Genomic DNA, 21,529 nt, shown 5'->3' with positions numbered 1-21,529 from the left:
CTCCTCGTTCTCTATTGTTAGCTAAGTCTGTAACTAACATAGTATGAAGTCTTTAGTCAGGTCATATCCCTGGTTATTTGTCCTTTTAGGAAGTGACTGCTGAAGTATGGTTTTTGGTCTCATGCTGGTTTGGAAATAGGCAATCTGTTGTTTGAGCCATGGACTGTCAGAGCTCCGAGGGCCCTTAAGGATCACCTCGGTCTACCCTCTCTGAGAGGTGACTTGAACTTGCTTTAAAGCCATGTAGTTGGTGAGCAGCAGAGTCAGTCCTTGGGCCCAGACTCCCTGATTCTCAGTCCAGTGCCTGACACTATCGTATAGCTCATTGGGAACAAAGTCCAGGCTCTGTAGCTCCTTGCATTCCGAGGACCAGCCAAACATCACTTTATGAGTCGGAGGAATAGAGATACATTTTATTCAGAAGCCTTTCCTTGTCATCTTCCATCTCCCATTCAAGGATTCTGCCTTTGCTTAAGTTACTATTCCCATCTTTGGAATACCAGTGAAAACCTGGCTTCTGTTAATCAGATGAATCAATGGACTGCCCTCACCCTGATACCATCAGGTCTGGAGTTAGGCCTTGAAATACTTCCTTTCTTGCCTAAGACTGCTTTTCTTTTTATTCCTCTTTGGTCCGTCCTTTCTCATTGTTTTTCTTTTGTTATTGTTTGTTGTTGAGTTATTTCACTGTTGTCTGACTCTGTGACTCTATTTTTTTGGGTTATCTTGACAGAGATACTGCAGTGATTTGCTGTTTCCTTTTCCAGTTCATTTTTCAGATGAGGAACTGAGGCAAACAGGGTTAAGTGACTTGCCCAGGGTCACACAGCTAATAAATGTCTGAGATTGGATTTGGAGTCAGGTTCTTCAGATTTGAACTCCAGTCCAATACTTTGTCCACTGCACCACCTAGCTGTCCCCTACCCTCTTCCAAACCAAGGGTGTGTTTGTGTGTGTGTGTGTGTGTGAGGGAGAGTGAGTGTATACACATGCACAAGGCAGCTAGTCCTCAGGGATTAAGCTGAGGTCTCACTCACATCAGGATAGGACTTCAAAAGGTCAGTCATCCAGCTTATTTCTACCTCCACAGAGAAGCAGAGTTAAGCCACCTCAGGTAAGAGTCTCACAGCCTCCATGTTAGGGGGGTTGGTCATGCTTTCTATCTAAATCCCTCTTGTTACAGGTAAAGCCTATTTCCTTCTGTTTTGCATTTAGTGGAGACATTACAATTCACTGATCTTTGTAAACTACTTCAATGGGCCACTGAATCTGTAACCTCACTGATAAGATATTCCTACCAACTTTTGGGCTATAAGGGGCTTCCGCTTTAAACGCTGATAGGACAGGACTGAACCGGTGCCTGTAGAAGAGGCACAATCTCTAGATTTGCTGAAAACTAATGGATGCTAGCCAACCCATCAATCAAGTATTTATTGACAAGTATTGGGTGCCAGGCACTGTGCTGGTTGCTGTGGGCATTCAAAGATGAATAAGGCATGTTGATAGACGTTTGCCAAAACACATTAGCCATGGCATGTTCCATGTTATAGAAACAGTATTAATAAAACCATAGCAGCGGCATAAGAAGTGAGAGGGGTGAAGTTCTACTGTTAAAAAATGGGTCCTGGGGGCAGCAAGGTGGCACAGAGGATAGAATATCAGCCCTGGAGTCAGGAGGACCCAAGTTCAAATCCAGCCTCAGACATAACTGACTAGCTGTGTGACTTTGGGCAAGTCATTTAACCCCAATTGCCTCACCAAAAAACATACAGCCTGTTTAATCCAGCCAGGTCTTTAATGACAGAGCAAAGTTAGCAATCTACCTGCATTTTCTTCAGCCTTTATCAAAGATTTGTTCTCTGGCCTTTATTCTTCCTTTATCCCATCCAGAAGGAAAAGATGGTCACCTATGTAACCCACTTTGAAGAATGCCAGAAGAACCCCACTATGTCACAATATCTCTCCAAACCAAGGTGCTTGGGTGCCCAAGTTTCCACTATTTGAGGTTTATTTATTACCTTCTCTAGGCCCTGTTTAAGAACACAAGTTTCCTTATTAAAAGAAATTCCCTTTTGCTTTAGAGTGACTGAATACTCGGTCAGATAGGACCAGCAGAGCCCCAGGCTCTGGGTGCAGTGATGAAGGAGGAAAGAGCCCAGACAGGCACAATGGGAGTGTAGGATAGACTTTGCTGACTTCCCATTGCATCACATTTCTGTGACAAAGCTCTCCTCTGATCTACACTGATCACTCCCTTCCCTGAACCCCCTTTGCCCTTATTTGTCCTCTGTTGTAGTATGCATGCATTAGTTTGGTTTCCCCAGCTAGAATATAAATGCCATAGAAGGCTGTCTTTAGGGAAGTCACTTCAGTTTTCCCCAGAGAGCCATGGAGATAACAGTATTTACACTGCCTACCTCATTGGGTGGTTGTGAGGACTGAATAATAGTTAACAAGAATAGGCAGTACATAGAGTGCTGTACTTGTAGTTATGAAGGCTTCTTGAGTTGGAATCTCCCCTTGGACACTTGCTGTTTGACCCTGTGCAAATCTCTCTAAGTAGTGAGAATAACCCCTACTTCCAAGAGTTGTTGTAGAGATCAGATAATACATGTTCGGGGCTTTGCAAACCTGGAAGTGCTGTATATAAAAATGCTACCTCTTAGGATCCCATGAGATACTGTAGGTAAAGTCCCAGAGTGCTTGTATTTTTGTGTAAGGGTTTAAATCCTGGTTCTGCTACTTACTAGTTTGTCTTGGATCCTTTCCTCTCTGGTCTCTTGGTGGTCTTGTGACTGTCTCTCATGGGTGGTACCAATTTGTGGTTGTTCAGTCATTTTTGACTGTGACCCCACTTGGAATTTTTTGGCAAAGATTGTGGAGTGGTTTGCCATTTCCTTCTCCAGCTCATTTTATAGATGAGGAACTAAAGCAAACGGGGTAAAGTGACTTGCCCAGGGTCACACAGGTGGTACGTATTTGGGAGGGATTTGAACTCAGGAAGGTGAGTCTTCCAGATTCCAAGCCCAGTACTCTAATCCACTGTCCACCTAGCAGCCAGTCAGTTATCTCTATGCAAATGACTCCCAGCCCTTATCTCTCTCCTGAATGCCGGTCCTGAATTAACACTTAAAATATCTTAAAGCATTATTTCCCTGCCCAAGAAACTCCAGTAGCTTCCTTCTGCCCCTGGAATATAAGACAAACTCCTCTGTTCTAGCCTCCCTTTGGAGGCAACCTGGCCTATGCAAGACATTCGATCTTCTGTCTCCATCCTGGGAAGGTACTCCCTCCTTGCCTCAGATTTATAAATTCATAGAATTCCTAGCTTTCTTCAAAGCTCTGCCCAAGTGCCACCTCCTATAGGGAAGCTATATTGATCCCCTTCAGTTGCTGGGGCCTCTGGCTATCTATCAGTATGTCTATCTCTATGTATACACATATTTACATATACATAATACACATACATATATTTGCCCTTCTGTGCTCATGTTGTTTCTTCCATAGACTGTAAGTTCCTTGAGGACAGGGACTGTTTTCAGTTTCATTTTGTTGTGTTTTGTCTGTATGTCCCCAGGGCCTAATATTGTGCCTAGGATTTTTTTTTTTTTAGTGAATGCTTGTTGAATGAATGAACAAAGGAATGAATGAATGAATGTAAATGGAAGGAGTTATTAAGGGTAGGAATTATGTCGTATATTTTTGGTATGTCCCTTGTCTTGTTGATTGATTGACATTTTTTGCCTAGGGCCTGACCTGCTTCCTGCTTTCCTTAGCTCCAGCCTCAACCAAAACACTAGTCCTCCTGGGACCTATGGTCCAGGCTGAGATAAAGTAGGGATTCCAAGACATACATAAAAGCTCAGTAGAGGTATAGACAGAGAATTCCACATCTTCCTCAGATTGCTATAGGAATTCAGGTTGACCTTATGGATTGCAACCTATCCATTTTGCTCTGGGAGAATGGTCTGGCATACATATTCAATAGCCCATCTCTCGGCCTGGTAGTTTTACATGTTAGGCAAAGGATACATTCCCTCAAGGGACTTCACAACCTCGGGGCTCTTCTGCTCATATGTTTCTTTCTTTTTGCATTTTCCTCCCCAAATGAGGGTTTTTACTAAACTGTTGTACAATTCTGTAATTGGGGTAATTATATCAACATATTTAATTTGGGTAATTGCTGGGAATCACATACGGTAATTAGAATGTGCAGTTAGAATACATTGTAAAGCCCTCATAAACGGCGGTGGGGGGGGAGCATGTACCCATATGCTACAGCTACTTAGGGAATTTTTGTCCCTTGGAAATGTATAAATATCCATTTTCTGTTGCTGTTGTTGCCCAAAGGTAGTTCTTGTAGGCCATGCCCACATCCTAAAGCATCTAGCCAATGCCTAGCAGAGTTGCCAGTGTGTATTATGGAACCCCCTTCTTTGGAGATCTTAAGAATAGGAGAGAAGAGTATCTATAAAGAAGGTAGAGTTTCAGTTCACACTGGAGGCTGCAGCCCCATCCCAGGGGTGCTCTGTGCTGCTCCAGGTTTCTGGGAGGCTCTTATGTTGTTACCTCAGTTTGTGCTAAGTTTCCCAGGAGACCTTATTGGCAGAGGTCTCCTTTACCTTAGGACCCTCCTAGTCCCTGCCATAAGCCTCCTCAGTCTCTTCTCTGCCCCTTCCCCCCACCCCTTTTTTAAATAAGATCCCTACCATTGTTTTTGGATTGAGGTTGTTTACTTCTCTATAGCTCCATTCACTTTGTGTGTTGTCTCCCTCTTTAGAATGTAAGCTTCTTGAGGGCAGGGCTTATACTGCCCTTTTGTATTGGTAACCCTAGTGCCTGGCACAGTGATTGGCACATAATGGTACATTACATATAGTAATACATGCTTTTTCATTCATTCATTCATTCATTCATTCATTTCCAGTTGGGTATCTTGTGGACATCTCAACATGTCCCAAACAGAACTCAGTATCTTGTCCTCAAAAGCTAACCCTCCTCCCCATACCATTCCCATTTCTTTCAAGGGCACCACCATCCTTCTAGGCACCCAAGTTCTCAACCTTGCAATCATTCTCAATTCTTCATTTTTCTTCATCCTCCGCAACCGAAAAATTGTCAGGTATTATCAATTCTGCCTTCACAATAGGTGTTTCTTCTGCATCCTCTTTTCTACTCACGTGGCTGCCACCATCATTCAGGGCCTCATCACATCTTGCAGTAGCATCCTCATTGCCTTTAGTCCCTCTCCTATCCAATCCATCTTCCAAAGAGCTGGGAAAATAATCTTCCTAAAGCACAGGGCTGACCTTGTACTTGCTCAAGAAGTTTGAGCTCCATGTTCCCTTTAGGGCAGCCTCAACCTGGGGTCCATGAACTTCTTTAAAAAGAATGTATGTGTGTGTGTGTGTGTGTGTGTGTGTGTGTGTGTGTGTGTATGTATATATATATATAATATATATATATATACATATATGTATATGTGTATATATATACATGTATATATATATACATATATGTATATGTGTATATATATACACACACATATTTTAACATAATTGGCTTCCTTTATAATCCCATTTTGTGCGTTTAAAAATATTATTCCTAGATGGGGTCCATAGGCTTCACCAGACTGCCAAAGGGGACCATGACCCCCAAAAGATGAAGAACCCTACAGCCACTTTTACAGGTTTGTTACACTTTGCTCCCATGTACTTCATGGTGCAGCCAAAGGGGCCTATTTGCCATTACTAGTACATGACATCCCATCTCCCGTCCTTGGGCCTTTGCATGGGCTATTCCCCACCTTCCTTCCCCATACTTGGAGTATACTCTTCACACCTTACCCTCTTAGCTTCCCTACCCTCCTTCAAAACTGCTCAAATAGTACCTCTTACACAAGGCCTTTCCTGGTCCCTCTACATCAGGGATGGTGTCCTGTCCTCTGAATTTACTTTGTACTTACTTTTGTATCTACTTATGTGTATATATGTTGTTTCCTCTGATTGGAATGAAGCTTCTGGAAGGCAGAGACTGTATTGTTCTTATATCTGTATCCCCAGCACCTGGCACATAGTAGGTATTTAATATATGCTTATTGATGCAATGGTGGCCATCCCAAGCCTGGGCCCTGGCCGCTTCTGGTGACCCTTCTTGCTAGAAAGTTGTGCAGTGGTGAGCTTGAGTCCTGGATCCTCACTCCTAGGAAAATCAGCTGGGCCACAAACATATATGTGGGGTTCCCAAAAAGAAACGAAGCTGTCAGGGCTAATTGTAAGTAGACTTTTGAATCTAGACAGGTTTCCTAACTGTGACAACATAGGATCTGCTCCTGGCCCAGGGGACACATGCCCTTTTCCTCTAAAAGGATCCATAGCTCTGGACCCAGGGACAAGACTGAGCTCAGTCCTAAGCAAGCATGGCCCCTAGGGAGAAGGGTCAGGCTTTTTTCTCACACTTTTGGGCACTTTATAATCCCACTGTAGAGCCCTGGGGGAAACAGTTCAAGCTTCGCTTTGCCTCATGTCAAGGGTCCTCCCTCAGAAGAGAGAAGAAAGGTACTAGATGCACAATTTTAATTAAGTATGAAAGAGCTGTTTATTTTCTCCATGCAGAAAAAAAAGTTAAAAAACACAAAACTACCCACAAGTGTGAACTGACAAAAACTTAGGCATCAAGCGGTAAGTGATAACTACTAATGATAATAATAATGCTAACATTTACATAGGACTTACCATGTGCCAGGCACTGTGCTAAATGCGTTACAAGTACTAGCTTATTGGATCCTCACAACAACTCTGGGAGAGAGGTACTGTTGTTATCCCCATTTTACCACTGAAGAAACTGAGGCAGATAGAGGTTAAGCGACTTGCCCAGGGTCACACAGCTAGTACGTGTATGAGGTCAAATTTGAACTCAGGTACAGTACTATATCCACATTATTCTCCCCCAGGAGGTTGATACTTAGAACATCAAAACATCAAAAATTTTGTGACATTGCTGAATCAGCTTTTTACTTTTGACAGCTGTGCGCTGTCTAAAGGTCCAAGACTTTTGGTAGGACAGAGCAGGGTGTGTAGCCTTCTTCTGTTGGTGATCCAGGAAGTTCTAGAGTAGCTGTAGGGGACATCTCCTTTAGGTACTGACTTGGACTGTCAAACTCATGAGGTAAGGTTGCCTCCAAATTTTTTTTTTTAATTTAAAGCATCTATTAAGTGTTTACTATATGCCAGGCACTGTGCCAAGTGCTGGAGATATGAAGAAAAGGCAAAAAAAAAAAGTCCCATCCTTCAAGAAGCTTAAAATCTTTAGTTGTCATTGTATCACTTATCCCTGAGAACCAAATTGAGAAAAAAGCAGTTGTAGTACCATTGGAAAGACTCAGGCCCACCATGAGCCAAGGAGAGAATAGCCAGAGGAAGAGGTCAAGTCCAAACACATTTTAAGCAAAGATGGAACTCCAAAGCCCACTAAAAGGCCTTGGGTCGAAAAGGGCATATGATGCTCAAGCATGGTTCCAAGTTAGATAACCAGAGAAACAGAAAAGCGGATTTATAGGGAAAGAAAATCCACAGCTTGCACAGATTCTGGGTGGAAACTGGCTCTTTCCTTTCCTCTCTCTTAATCAAACATCAAACAGGTCATTTATTGAGTGCCTACTATATGCATGGTACCCCTCTCTGTCTCTCTCTGTCTCTTCCCCTTCTTTCTTCCCTTCTGTCTTTCTAGCTCTCTTTGTCTCAGCCAAATTCTCTCACTTTTTCCTTTCACACTTTCGTTCTTTCCTGTTTTGCCTATAGAAAAATTCAGCCTCTACTGTCCTTGTCACTCCTCCTCTCCTTCCTTCCCATCTTCATTTCTTTTCTCACTGTACCTTCTTTCTCTCTCATTTCTTCTCTCCCATTTTTACCTTTTTTCCTCCTACTTTCATGTTTTCTTTTGTCTTCACCTTTCCTTTCTCCTCTCCCTCTTTCTGTCTTTATCATCTCTCTCTACCCTTCTTGCCTTCCCTTCTCTCTTTCCTTTTTTCCTTTCCCTCTCTCCCTTTTTCCTTTCCCTGTCTCCCTCCCTCTTCTCCCAAAAGCAATTTACTTTTAGTCCCCTTCAGGGATTTGGGATATGTTGTCCAATTTAACTGAACCATTTTTAGGCTCCTTCAAGCCTTTTCTGTTACCCCACGTTCTTACAGAGAAGGGGTTCTGTTTGGCCAGCACATGTTCAGAGTGTCACTAACTGGGAAGATTTTTAAAGTTAACCTCATTAGTTTCAGATTGTGTGTCCCTCATGCTCTCCCTGGCTCTCCTTGTGATACTACAATTATGCTGGCTGCTCTTCTAAAGACTGGGCACTGGGGGAGGCTGGGGCTGCTGGTTAAAATGCCAGTGGGAATCATTTATCCGTGAGAGCCATGAGCTTTGTCCTTAGCTCAGATAGTGGAAAGGTTGGCTATATTTGGCTATTTAAAATACTCCTACGCCTCAGCATGTGGGGTAAACATTATTCCTCTATTACATTTTAAGCTTACTTGAAACAGGAAGAGAACATTAAAGAGCAGTGGACTGGGTGTTAGAAGACATAAATTCTACTTCCAGCTCTTCCACTTAGCTTACTATGTGACCTTGGGAAAGTTACTTAACCTCTCTGGCCTCAGTTATCCTATTTGTAGAATTAGGTGTTTTCCAAGTCACTTCGCTAGGTCTCATTTTCCTCATTTATAAAATAAACAGATTGGCCTGGGTGATTATTTTTTAAAGACCTGTATCAGTAAAACAGAGAGGTGATTAGTGGGGAATAGAGGATTGTGTGCTTGACCCCGAGTTGGGAAGACTTGGGTTTGAATTCCACCAGATACTTCATATCTATGAGTATGGATAGATCACTCAACCCATCTCGGCCTAGATTTCCTTAACTGTCAAATGGGGTGATGCACCACCAACCTTCTGTAGGTTGTGGTGAGGCCCAAATGAAATAATTTTTGTAGCATACTTCAGAAGAGGTAAAATGCTATGCAAACAGCAGTTATTATTATTCTGTGACTTTGCTCTTTTAAGACCAATTAATTGCATTGACAGGGTGACCATCCAAGCATCCCCTTGAAATCCTTGGGGGTCCTAGAGGCTGAAGGGGCCTGAAGTGGCTTACCTGGAAGTTACCTCCTCCTGTTTCTATGAATTCATTGGGGGCTTTTGTTAAATGTTCACGCAGTATCCACTACAGACAAATCCTTTAAACAAATAGCTGCCATGTCCCCCTCGATTGCAGAGTTCATTAAGTGAGCTTATTAAGAGTCCTCCTTTATGAGGTTCCATGTGGTATGGGAAAGGGCCAAAGGCACTGTAGAGGAAGGGAAATTTGAAATCTGAGACATGGGCCTTTGCCTCCTTGATCTCCACTTCCATGGAGAAAGGAGGCAGTATATAGCATAAAGGGAAAAAAAAGTTAACTCTGAAAAAATGCTAACTTGGGTTCAAATTTTACCTGTGTTGCTTACTGTGTGACCTTGGGAGAGCCATGTGATCAGAGACTCCAACGCCTGGGTCTCAATTCCCTCATCTGCAAAATGAAAAGATTGGGTTAGATGGCCTTAGAGGTCCATTTTAACTCTAGGTCTATGATCCTAGGTCCATAAAAATAGTCCTTGTCTGAGGGGATCTTTGTGAGCCCCAGATTCTTAGCAAGGTCATGGGTTATAGGGATTTATTTTGGTGGCACTATGTCAGAACAATTGTCATTTGTAAACATTTGGGTCCTTGTCTTTCCTTGGTAAAACAGGTTATGGTACTCCTTGGAATAAGAAAGATCATAGTTGGCAGGCAAGGATGCCTACTGGAGTGGGCCTCAACCTGTGGTGTGATTTTGAGGAACGTTGAGAAGGCCCCTTTTCTTCTTCATTGTGAAGGAGTTTGAGGTTATTTGAAACTTATAACTTTGGATAAAGAGATTGTCCCATGTTAAAATACCCTTTGGGATAGTAACACTTTGAATCTATTATCAATTATTTAAACTGCCTGGTGACTGAGTTTATGAGATCCTCTGGAGCCCAAAGATTTGAGTTCAAATCTCTGATGCTTCTTTGTGTGATCATGGGCAAGTGACTTAACCTCTCTGGCCTTCATTTTCCTTCTCTGTAAAGTGAGGGAAGTTGGTATAGATGCCTTCTGAGTCTTCTTCCCGATGTAGATCTATGAGTCTACAATAGTCAGAGCATGTTTGGGGCATAGGAGTCTGATCGGGGAGGAATAGAAATGTCACAGATACCAAAAAGGGAAGCTGAAGAATACCATGAACAAAATTCACTTGTCAATGTCTTGTGCTGTAGTTAGACAATAACTGAAGGTTTTTTTCCCGACACACACTTACTAAGCATTTATTAAGTGCCTACTATTTGTCAGACACTTTGCTAGATACAAAGAAAAGGCAAAAATAACCCCTACCCATATGGAACTTACAATCCCTAGTTAGTATTTACTAATTATCCCTAAGAAACAAGTTGAGAGCAAAAGCAATCACTGACCATCTGTCCCTGGGCAGGTAATGTCATCCCTCTGTGTCTCAGTTTCCTTTCCTGTAAAAAATCAAAATGGGTTGGATGAGATGACCTTCCCTTCTGTCCCATGCTCATGGCTTATGACTCTCTTTTCCTGATGAGGCAGAATGGGCTACCTACCTGAATCCTCAGGGTCCGCAGAGCAGCCATGGCTGAAGATGAGGAGGCACTGCTCTGCTCTGGCCCTCTAGCTCCCGACCACACCTCTGTATTTATCTCCTTCTCAAGATCACTCCATGTTCCACATATGAATCATCTAATAGCATTTTGCAAAAGCCTATAATTTACAAAGAGCGTATCAAGTTCCAAGGTGTAGATATAAAACACACCATCCATTGTGGGTGAGGGTGATGCCGGTTCGAACGGGTGGTTACTATTTTAAATTGACTCCAATAAAATACATTAGTTGGCCCCTCAGCTTTTGCTTAGGACACTTCTGGCATCTCATGAATAGCATATTCCTCCTTGTCCTTATCCTGGAGCCTGGGAAGGATGCATTTTGAAACCTGAGGGTGTCTCATAAAAGCCTCAGCTTTAATTAATCAAGTGACATGTGAGTTGCATTGGTTAAAGCCAGCCACGCTCCTTTGTCCTGAGTGGCTCTGTTATGAGTACCAATTATTTTAAATGTTAATAATTAATGTTACCACCACAGGTTAGAAAGAAGGGGAGACCAGAGAAAGCTAGAACCCTTGATCCTGGAAACGAATCTTGCTTGCTGATCCTCACGTCTAAGACCTTAAACCAGACTGTCCTAGCATAGTGTTAGTTCTGGGGTTAGTAGAAAAGAAGAGACTGGAAAGTAAGGATTCTAGTCCTGGTTTTGCCACTAACTAATTAACTGTGTGACTTTTTGCAAGTCATCTGTCTTCTCTGGACTTCTGTGTCTTCATCTGTCAAATTAAGGAGCCAGACTAGATTGATTCACTCCTTCAGTCATTAATTCAATCAGCCAATTTTTAAATAAAATATGTCCTATGTCAAGGGTCCAGTGCTAGGCATTTTGATGTCTATCATTTCTTCAAGATCTAATATCCTAAAAATAAATATGGACTTTCTCTGGAATTACTGAGGAAGAATGGAGATAGAAATAAAAAGGTGAAGGTGGGAGGGGGAAAGGTGAAAATGGGAGGGAAAGAGAAAGAAGGTGAAGATGAGAGGTAAGGAAGGGAGAGAGAACAGGAGGGAGATGGAGAAAGATTTAGATGGAATTGAGGTTAAATTGTTCAATAGCTGAAGGAGAAGGTTGAAAGGATGAAAGATGAAAGAATTAGAGAGGGTGGGGAAAAGAAGGCTAAAAAGGAGAAGAAAGGGAGGAAAGGAGGGAGAGGAGGAGAGGTGCTAGGTGTATAGCAGGCACTCGGCAAATGACTTGCTGATGGATATTTCACTGAGAAGGGAGGAGAGAGAAGAGCTAGTTTCTGCCCAAAAGCTGAGCAAGCAGTTGATTCCCCCCGCCCCCATAAATCTGCTTTCATATTTATGATCTCATTTAATCACCCTGAACAACTCTGTAAAAGTAGGCAGGCTGGGTATCACTATACGTTTTTTATAGACAAGCAAACTGAGGCAAAGAGAGACTTAAGGGACTTGCTGAAGTCACATAACTAGTAGTGGAGACCATTCTAGAACTGGGGTCTCCAGGTCTTGTCTTATTTCTACTATGATTATAAGTACTAGTAATACTACTACCACCACTAGTACTACTACTATGTGTACCACTATCACTAGTGCTACTACTGCTGCTGCTAATACTACTACCATTATTATTACTAGTACTGCTACTAATACTACTATCACTAGTACTACTGCTACTGCTAGTAGTACTAGTATGTGGTAGCAGTAGCACTATTGTTGCATCTACTAGAACTAGTAGCACTACTGCTGCTACCACTGGTATTACTATTGCTAGTACCATTACTACTAGTAGAACTATGTGGTACTATTACTTCTAGTATTACTACTAGTATTGCTGCTGCTACTACTACTACTGCTGCCACTACCACCATCACCATTATCACCATTACCACCACCACCACCACCACTACTACTGCTGAGAGCAATGTGACACAATAGATAGAATGTTGGAGTCAGGAAGATCTGGGTTCAAGTCTTACCACTAGTACTATGTGACCAAGGGTAATTATAACCTCTCTGAACCTCAGACTATAAGTTATAGAGAGCTTGTAATAATAATAGCCAACTTTTCTAGGTTAGGGGTAAGGACTGAGGATGAACTCATTTGGTTCCAATGGCATAGGAAACTCTCTCTGGTAACATAGGAGGGCGCTTTCTACAGAACTTAACATGATTGAGCTGCCTACAGCCCTGTGACTTACCCAGGGTCACACAAGCTGACATTTGTATTGAGCAGTTTGCAGAATGCTTTGCATGTATTATCTTATTTGACCTTCACAACCACCTCTATTACAGGTGTCACAGGAATTAAGATCCCCATTTTATATAGGAGGTAGCTGAGGCACAGAGGGGTTAGGGACTTACCCAGGGTCACACAGCTAGACAGTGACAGTGATCAGCTTTGCATTCAGGTCTTCTTGAATCCAAGTCAAGCCCTCTACTCACTGTACCAAATATCCAGGTATATGAGTAGCAAGATAGCAAAATCTTAGGTCTTGAAGGACTTTGCAGAAACCAGCTAACCCACCCCCTTTCCTTCTAGGTAGGACCATGTTGTAACCATTGGAAGGACAGCCCAAAATCCTGAGATTTAGAGCTGGAAGGGTCCTTAGCATCCAGTCCAACTCCCTCCCTTTATAGATGATGAAATGGAGGATCTGAGCCAGTTTGCTGCCGAAGTGCATCAAACCTATACCTGTTCAGATATGACCTCAGACACTTACTAGCCCTGGGCAAGTCACTTAACCTCTGTCTGCCTCAGTTTCTTCAACTGTAAAAGGCGGAAAGTAATAACAACTCCTTCCCGGAGTGTGTGTGTGGGATCAAGTGAGATAATTATAAAATGCTTAGCACATGCCCAGCACACAGAAAGCACTACATAAATGTTAGTATTATTATTATTATTATTATTCATTCCAACAGGTGGTTACTAGTAGAACCAGGATGTGAATTCAGGTTTTCTGACTGCACATTCAGTGGGTTCTCCACCACCCATTCAGCCTCACCCATGTCAAGTTCCTCAGGCACTCATTCTGCTACAAACCACTGAGTACAGAAAAAGAAAGGAAATTGTGCCAGCTCTTCATCATCTCTCCAGCCTGCATGATGTAAGCAATCCCAGTCTGATCATTGTACAGTGTGGGCAATGGGAAGAAACCACTGAATTTGGAGTCAGAGGACCTGCCCTCCAATCCCAACTCTGCTGACACTTACTAACAGTATGACCCTGGGAAAGTCACTTAAGTTTCCTGGGCTTTAGTTTCCTCATCTGTAGAATGAAGGAATTGAACCAAATGGCCTTTAGGTCCCTTCCAGCTTTATGTTTATAAGCCTATGATTCTATATATATTTCCATTCTTCTAGCCTCAGTTTCCCCATCTATAAAATGAGGGCTGGGACTTGATGGTCTTTAAAGTCCTTTTTGGCCCTCACATTCTATGAGATGAGATGATAAGAATTAGAATCTGGTTGGGAATGAGAGGTTGCCCTGGGCCAGATTCAAGCTGGCTTCAGTTCCATCTCAGAGAAACCTGAGGCTGACATGATGGCGCTGGGGTGCTCTCCTGTGCCATTTAGTTATTTATTATATAAGCCCTTTGTGGCACAGAGCACAAGTGACTCATACCACAGTGGCATGGTGGAATGTTTATTTACCAAATGAGTGGGGCAGCCATGAAAATTTTTCTAAGCTCTGGTCTGAGGCTGAAACCTAATGGGCCCTTTGAATTTCACAATCTCTGGGAATAATAGGAGGATAAAAGCAGTGGAACATTGAAAGATGAATAATAATTTTAAAAATTTTGTTGAATAGATGTGTGTTTTTCATATGTTAAAAAAAAGAACACCCCTGCCCCATTTTGTGTAATTAAAACCCCAAACTGTGAAGGATATGAGTAGATTGGATTTTCAGAGGTTAGGGCACTCGCATAGAAATGGAAGAAATGTTCAAGGCCAACAGAAGCACCAAAACATAAATGTTAGAAGCATGAGGGATCTTAGTTCATTATTTTATACTGGAAAAAAGTGAAGCCCAAGGATATGAAGGGATTTTCCCAACGTCACACAGATAATTGAGCTGAACTTAACAGTTACTTTCTTTCTTTCTTTTTTTGGGGGGTAGCCTGCTTTGTGCCTTCATTTTGCTAGATACCGTGGGACATAAAGAAAAGGGGTAGAACAGGGCATTATTTGGACCTTGTGGTAGTTTATAATCTCATCATGGATATGATGCATATATGTGTGTATTTGTAAATGCATGTGCATATACACGTGTGTATGTATGTGTAGGTGTATGTGTGCGTGTGTATATGGGTATAAGTACAGTATGAAACCATTAATGAGCAATGCAAGATAGCATACAGATTGTTTTCGTTGAGTCGGCTCACTCGTGGCTGACTCTTCATGACCCCACTTGGGGTTTTCTTGGCAAAGATACTGGAGTGGTTTGCCATTTCCTTCTGCAGAGTGTATGGATAAGTAGGTGCCAAAGTGTGTGATGTCAGCTACAAGTACTGTGGGAGACGAGAGGTATGGGAGATCAATGTGGGCTGGAGTCAAGGAATGCCTTTTGAAAGAGTTGGGCCTTGAGCCGGACATGGATGAAACTTCCAGTGTTTCTAAGGCCTTAGCTGGGCTTCTCTCTGAGTAGCATCCGCTGGATTCTCCTGGTGGTGTTTTGGATCACTAGGTTTTTGTTTTCAGAAAGCAGTGAAAGGATAAATATTAGAGTGAATTTTCTAGTTTTGTTTATTTGTTGGACCTTTGATTTCACTGGCAGAGAAGGCTTTCGGGGAAGGAGCTTCCTTGACCAATCTGCAACGCGTTATAGCCATAGAGAGCTGTCTGAGGAAACACAGATTAAATGGCTATCCTACCGAAGGTCACTCAGCCAGTTTAAGTCAGAAGAAGAATCCAGGACTTCCTGATTCGGATGCCAATTCTTTATCCTTCTCCACCACAATTCCTCTTATTTGTTTATTTAAGGGGAAAGAAAACATTGAGGGCTAACAGGCTGTGTACTTGGGAAAGGTGAAATACCTTTGATCAGTTTTAGTTTCCTCTGTAAAATGGAGGGTTTAATTAAAGGGATTTCTGAGGTTCTTTCCAACTCTTATATAAGGATTATGGGACTTTGTGAATCAAGCTCTCAAGGCTGGGTCACACATGAATTTGTAAGGCCTGGTTCACTTTTGTATTTGTATTCTATTACAGTGCTTTTACTAAATGATTAATAAATATAGTCAAAAGAGCACTGGCCCTAAAGTTAAAGGATCTGGGTTCAAATCCCACCTTTGATGCTTAACTATTTGTATGAACCTGGGCAGGTCACCTAATCTCCATCAGCCTCAGTTTCCACATCTGTAAAACAAGGGGGGTTAAGACAGATGGCCTCTGAGATCCTTTCCTGCTCTAGATCTTACGATCCTATGATTTATTGATTGGACTTCAGGGAAACAGAAAAACCAAATCTCAGGCCCAAACAAGAAACTAATGAAAATCTCAGAGAAGAAAATTGATGGGGAGAGAAGCATTGGAGGGAAAGCCTTCCTTATTCTGGCCACTTTGCAGTTTTCCTCCAGGTTTCCCTGCCCCTGATGAAGCCAGGAGGCCATGGGAGTGGAGAGAGCTTGCCCACCTCTCCCTGGCACCCTGGCAGCTTCTTTGGTCTGGGGACTGGGTGCCTCTGCCCCCAGCCGCCTGCCCGATGGGTGTTTCTGGGGTGGATTAAACCAGCCTTTCTGGCTGCCGAGTTTTATTCACAGTATCTATGAGGCTCCACAAAGCCCCCGTTTTCCCATTTGTATCTGTTTCTAAACCCCTTTTTATCTGTTTGCCTCGGCTAAGCCCTAAAGCTTTTAAACTGGAATTAGAGCCGGGCCCTGTGCGGGAGGGGAGGGCAGCCTCCGACAAAGGTATTTGAAGAGTTACTGACAACTCCGGGGAAACGTGGGAGGGGGAAACCCAGCTCGGAGCCTCCACGCAGCTCCTTTCTCACGTTGGCCGCACTCGGCTGGTCTCCGCTCCACTTGGATTATTAGTTGATTTCATTTCGTTTTGTCATTATTACTGTCCCCCTCCACCACCATGGACAGTGGGACATTGTCATGGAAACAGGCTTAATGGAAAGTGGGTTGTCAGGAACAGGGGAGGGATGGGCTAGGGAGGAAGTAACAGGGGACAGCTCCCATCTCTCCTGTGCTCATTTGAAAACCATCACCATCCTCCTCCTGCCCAGTGTCAGCTCAACACCCCCCCCCCTTAATCTCCTATTTGGGACCCCAGGGTGATTGGTTGCCATGATTAAAAGGACACCAGTGGAGTAGTATTGGGAAGTAGGCCAAGTTTCTTCCATTCAGCCCCCTTGTTCTGATGCCCCCCTCCCACCTCCATTTCCCTTAAAAAAGAGTAACAAGCATTTATTTTTTTTCTCTCTATTACCTACTCACCCCCATCAAAACAAAACAGAACAAAATCTTTGTAATAAATATGCATAGGAAAGCACAACAAATTCCCACATTGGCCATGTCCAGAAACGTATATCTCATTCTGCATAGTGTATTCGTGGCCTCTGTCTCAGGAGATGGGTAGCATGCTTGGTTTTGGGTCCTTTGGAATCCTGGTTGGTCATTTCAGTGATCAGAGTTCTTAAGTCTTTCCAAGTCGTTTAGTCATTTCTCATGGAATAATAGTATAACATTGTGTTTATGCACTATAATTTGTTCAGATGTTCCTCAATTAATGGGCACTCCTTTGGTTTCCAGTTCTTTGCTGCCACAAAGAGAGCTGCTATGATTTTTGTTCGTAGCCACGAGTATTTTCCTTTTGCTTTGATTGCTTTGTACCTTCTGCTTCCCAGGTATCCAGGGTTCTTGCACTGTGGTACCCCTCTCAGGCTTACTCTTTTCTGTTATGGTCATAGGTCATCATATATTTAGAGCTGGAAGGGAAATTGGAGACCATTTAGTTTAGGTCTCTCAATTTACAAATGAAAAAAATAGAAGCCCACAGAAGTAGCTTACCCAAAGTAACATAGAGAGAAAATGGAAGAACCAGGACTCAAACCTAGATCCCCTGACTCCAAATCCACCACTTTCCTCTTATCACAAGGCCTTTATAGGTACAAAACACCACCATTGCATAATTTTGCTTTCAACAAAATGTTGTTGTTGCTTGTGACCCCATTTGAGATTTTCTTGGCAAACAAAACCACTGGAGTCCTTTGCCATTTCCTTTTACAGATGAGGAAACTGAGGCAAACAGGCTTAAATTAATTGTCATACAGCTAATAAGTGTCTGAGGCAGCTGGATTTGAATTCAGGAAGATAAGTCTTCCTGAATCCAGGCCCAGTGCTTTATTCACTATGCCACTTAGCTGCATAAAACCTGTATAAGAGAAAAAAAGAGAATCCTGGAGGGGAGGAGGGGTGATAAGAGGAAGTCTTTTTATTTTTTCTTTCTCTCATCTTTTGTTCTGTTTTGCAGTAGGTCAGGGAAGCAATAAGAGGTAACACTGGAAAAAGAATCAGGTGGGCCTTTCCTTGGAACCCGAGGAAGATCCTGCCAGCTGAGAAGCATCCCCAGGGATTTACACTGCCTGGAAACACTTTATCACTGACTGGAATCCCATCCTATCTCCTCCGCCCCTCCCTCCCTTCCTCCTTCCTTCTTCCTTCCTTCCTTCCTTCCTTCCTTCCTTCCTTCCTTCCTTCCTTCCTTCCTTCCTTCCTTCCTTCCTTCCTTCCTTCCTTCCTTCCTTCCTTCCTTCCTTCCTTCCTTTCTTCTTTCCTTCCTTCCTTTCTTCTTTCCTCCCTTCTTTCCTTCTTTCCTCCCTTCCTTCCTTTCTTCTTTCCTTCCTTCCTTTCTTCTTTCCTCCCTTCTTTCCTTCTTTCCTCCCTTCCTTCCTTTCTTCTTTCCTCCCTTCTTTCCTTCTTTCCTCCCTTCCTTCCTTTCTTCTTTCCTCCCTTCCTTTCTTCTTTCCTCCCTTCTTTCCTTCTATTCCTCAGCCCTTTACCCTCCACTGGCCTCTGTCTTGTCCCAAGGCATTGGGAGCCACCAAGAGTGGCTTGGAGCTATGAAACCTTGGGCCTCACTGCAGAGAGAAAAATGGTGTCCTGGCATCCCAAGGTCCATCCTGGACTTGGAGTCTGGAAGATCTGGGTATAAATCCTGCCTTTGACATTTACTAGTTGTGTGACCGTGGGCAAGTCACTTATATTCTCTGGACTTCAGTTTTGCCATCTGTCAAATGAGGTGGTTGGGTTTGCTGATCTCAGCAAGGTCTCTTGGGGCCTGTGAATCCTGAATACATTTTCCCACTGCAAACACCACCATACCTGGTGGTTGGTTTTTATAGTACCATTGGTGCCATTTTTCAGGCACATTATGGATTGAAATAGTCTTTCATGGTCTAGCCTCTTGCTTCAGACCTTTCAAAGCTTCCATATTCTAGGGCCTATCCCCTATCCCCTGAGAGTTTTGCTAGATGACTGAAGCTAACACCATGAATTAATTTCTATAAAACTCACTAATCTGATAGATTAACTCCTTGATCTGGCCCCAACCTAACCTTTTAACTTTATCTTCAACAGCAGCCCCTCAGTGTGAGTCCATCCACACACTCCACTCTACTCCCCATTCCCTGAAAACCCCATGTGCATTCCTGCCTCATGGCTTTTGTTCACACTTGGAATGCCCTTCCCCTTGCTCTGTGCCTATGTTAAGTCTCATCCATCGTGCAGAATCCAGCTTGTCTCACCTCTTCTTCGAAGCTTTCCCTGGCAGCTCCAGCTCCTAGTGTTTTATCTCGCCCTCCTGTGAGCTCCCGCAGTCATCTGCATCACCCGTTTGGCATTTAGCATATGCTGTCTTCTATTGTTAGCTGTCTCTTCCCATGTGGGTCTTGTCTTCCAACCAATCTGCGAGCAACTTGAGTGCAGAGACTGGATTCCTATTCATTGTTGTTTCTCCCTACATTATCTTGGACTGTGCCTCTCACATAGTAGGTGCTCATAAATATTTGCTGGTTGAGTGATTAGTTGCTAAGGTGTTACTGACTGATAATGTCTTAATCTGTTGCCCCTGTCAGGTGATATTCAATTTTTTTTTTTTACAGGAGCCTTCAAAGCCTTAGCTCTAAGAAATGAGTCATATGGGGATTTAAATTTTGGTGGCAGCCCAGAGCTCCTGAAATCGCACCACACAGGAGGCTGCAACTCAGAGTAAGGCCAACCTTGGATACATACCAAGAATTGAGCCTCTGTGGGACATATGAGTCAGAGAGTCAGGTGAATGTTTAAGTTGTGGTTTTAACTTCCCATGAAAATCTTTCTCTGAAGAGTGCCAAGGTGTTGACTTGTGTCCTCTCAGCAACAATCAGAGGGATTGTTCTATGCATTTTAAAAATGGAGAAACTGAGTCACTGGCCAAAGTCATAGGTACTCAACAAGGCAGGAACCCTCAACTCCTGACTCAGATTATCACTTGTCTTGTGATACCTTTTATATTTCCTTTGTGTACTCCATGGGTCTCCCACTCCATCCTTGTCCCAATGTCCCATCACTCTCCAGATTCTTAATTTGTCTCTTATCTAGAAGGCCTACCTACTACGTATGAGCCATACCAGCTCACTTACATTCCCCAGCCTTCTCCCTCCCTTTTTAGACTACACCTAGATGCCCTGTCTTCCCTGTCTTAAAAAAAGACCTCCTAAAGTCACTCTTCTATAACCAGTAAAACCCCATTCCATGTGCATTATTCTCTTGAGATCCTTGTTCCAAAGAGATATGTTTTAGGTGGGCAATAGAGAAACAAGAGAGGTGGAAGGACATTGACAGGCTACAGTGCATCCATAGGAAGATAACCATGATGGTGAGGCCACTGGACAGCATGCCCTTAGGAGGCAGCATAGTATAGTGAAAATAGCTCATTGAACATAGAGTCCAAGGACCTGAGTTCAAATCTTGGTTTTGCCACTTATCACCTATGTGACCTTGTAGGTCATTTGACCTCTCCGAACCTCAGTTTCTTCAACTGTAAAATAAGGAGGTTAGACATCCAACTCTAGCTTTATGATCCTCTGGTTCACATGAGTATGGGTTGAAGGAACTGAAGAATGTTTAGCCTGGAAAAATGAAGACATCAGAGACTACGTGTTGTAAGCTGCTTCCAGATATTTGAAGGGCTTCCATGTGGAAAAGGGAATAGAATGTTTAGATGTGCCTCCAGAGGGCAGATCTTGCAACAGTGGGTAGAAGGTATAGGTAAACAGATTTAGGTCCAATGTAAAGAAAAACCTAACATCGTGAGCTGTCCAGTGATGGAATGGACTGCCTAAGAAAGGAGTAGTTTCCCATCCCTGGAAGTTTTCCAGAAGAGATTGGATCAGGGCAGCTGGGTGGTACAATAGATAGAGCACCAACCTTGGAATCAGGAGGACCTGAGTTCAAATCTGGCCTCAGACAATTATTAGCTCTGTGACCCTGGTCACTTAATTCTGAGAGAGAGAGAGAGAGAGAGAGAGAGAGAGAGAGAGAGAGAGAGAGAGAGAGAGAGAGAGAGAGAGAGAGAGAGAGAGAGAGAGAGAGAGAGAGAGAGAGATTGGGTCATTATTTGTTTCAGGTTGCTATAGAATAGATTCCTGTTCAGTTCTGAGTTGACCTCTGTGGCCCCCTCCAACATTGAAGTTTTGTGATCTGTGTGGCTAAATGTCCACCCAATAATCTAAAGTATAGACATTGAGATGTTGCCAGGAAAGGTGGAGGTGAAAGTGGAGATGGGATTCATAAGTAAGTCATGTATATTTCCATTCCTAATTTTTATTTTGGTCAACTTCTCAGACTGCAAATG

The sequence above is a fragment of the Phascolarctos cinereus genome, unplaced genomic scaffold (genome assembly GCF_003287225.1).
Source record: "Phascolarctos cinereus isolate Bilbo 61053 unplaced genomic scaffold, phaCin_HiC Scaffold_726;HRSCAF=1367, whole genome shotgun sequence".
Taxonomy (NCBI): domain Eukaryota; kingdom Metazoa; phylum Chordata; class Mammalia; order Diprotodontia; family Phascolarctidae; genus Phascolarctos; species Phascolarctos cinereus.
The sequence above is the reverse complement of the archived record's forward strand: the minus strand, read 5'-3'. Positions refer to the sequence as shown.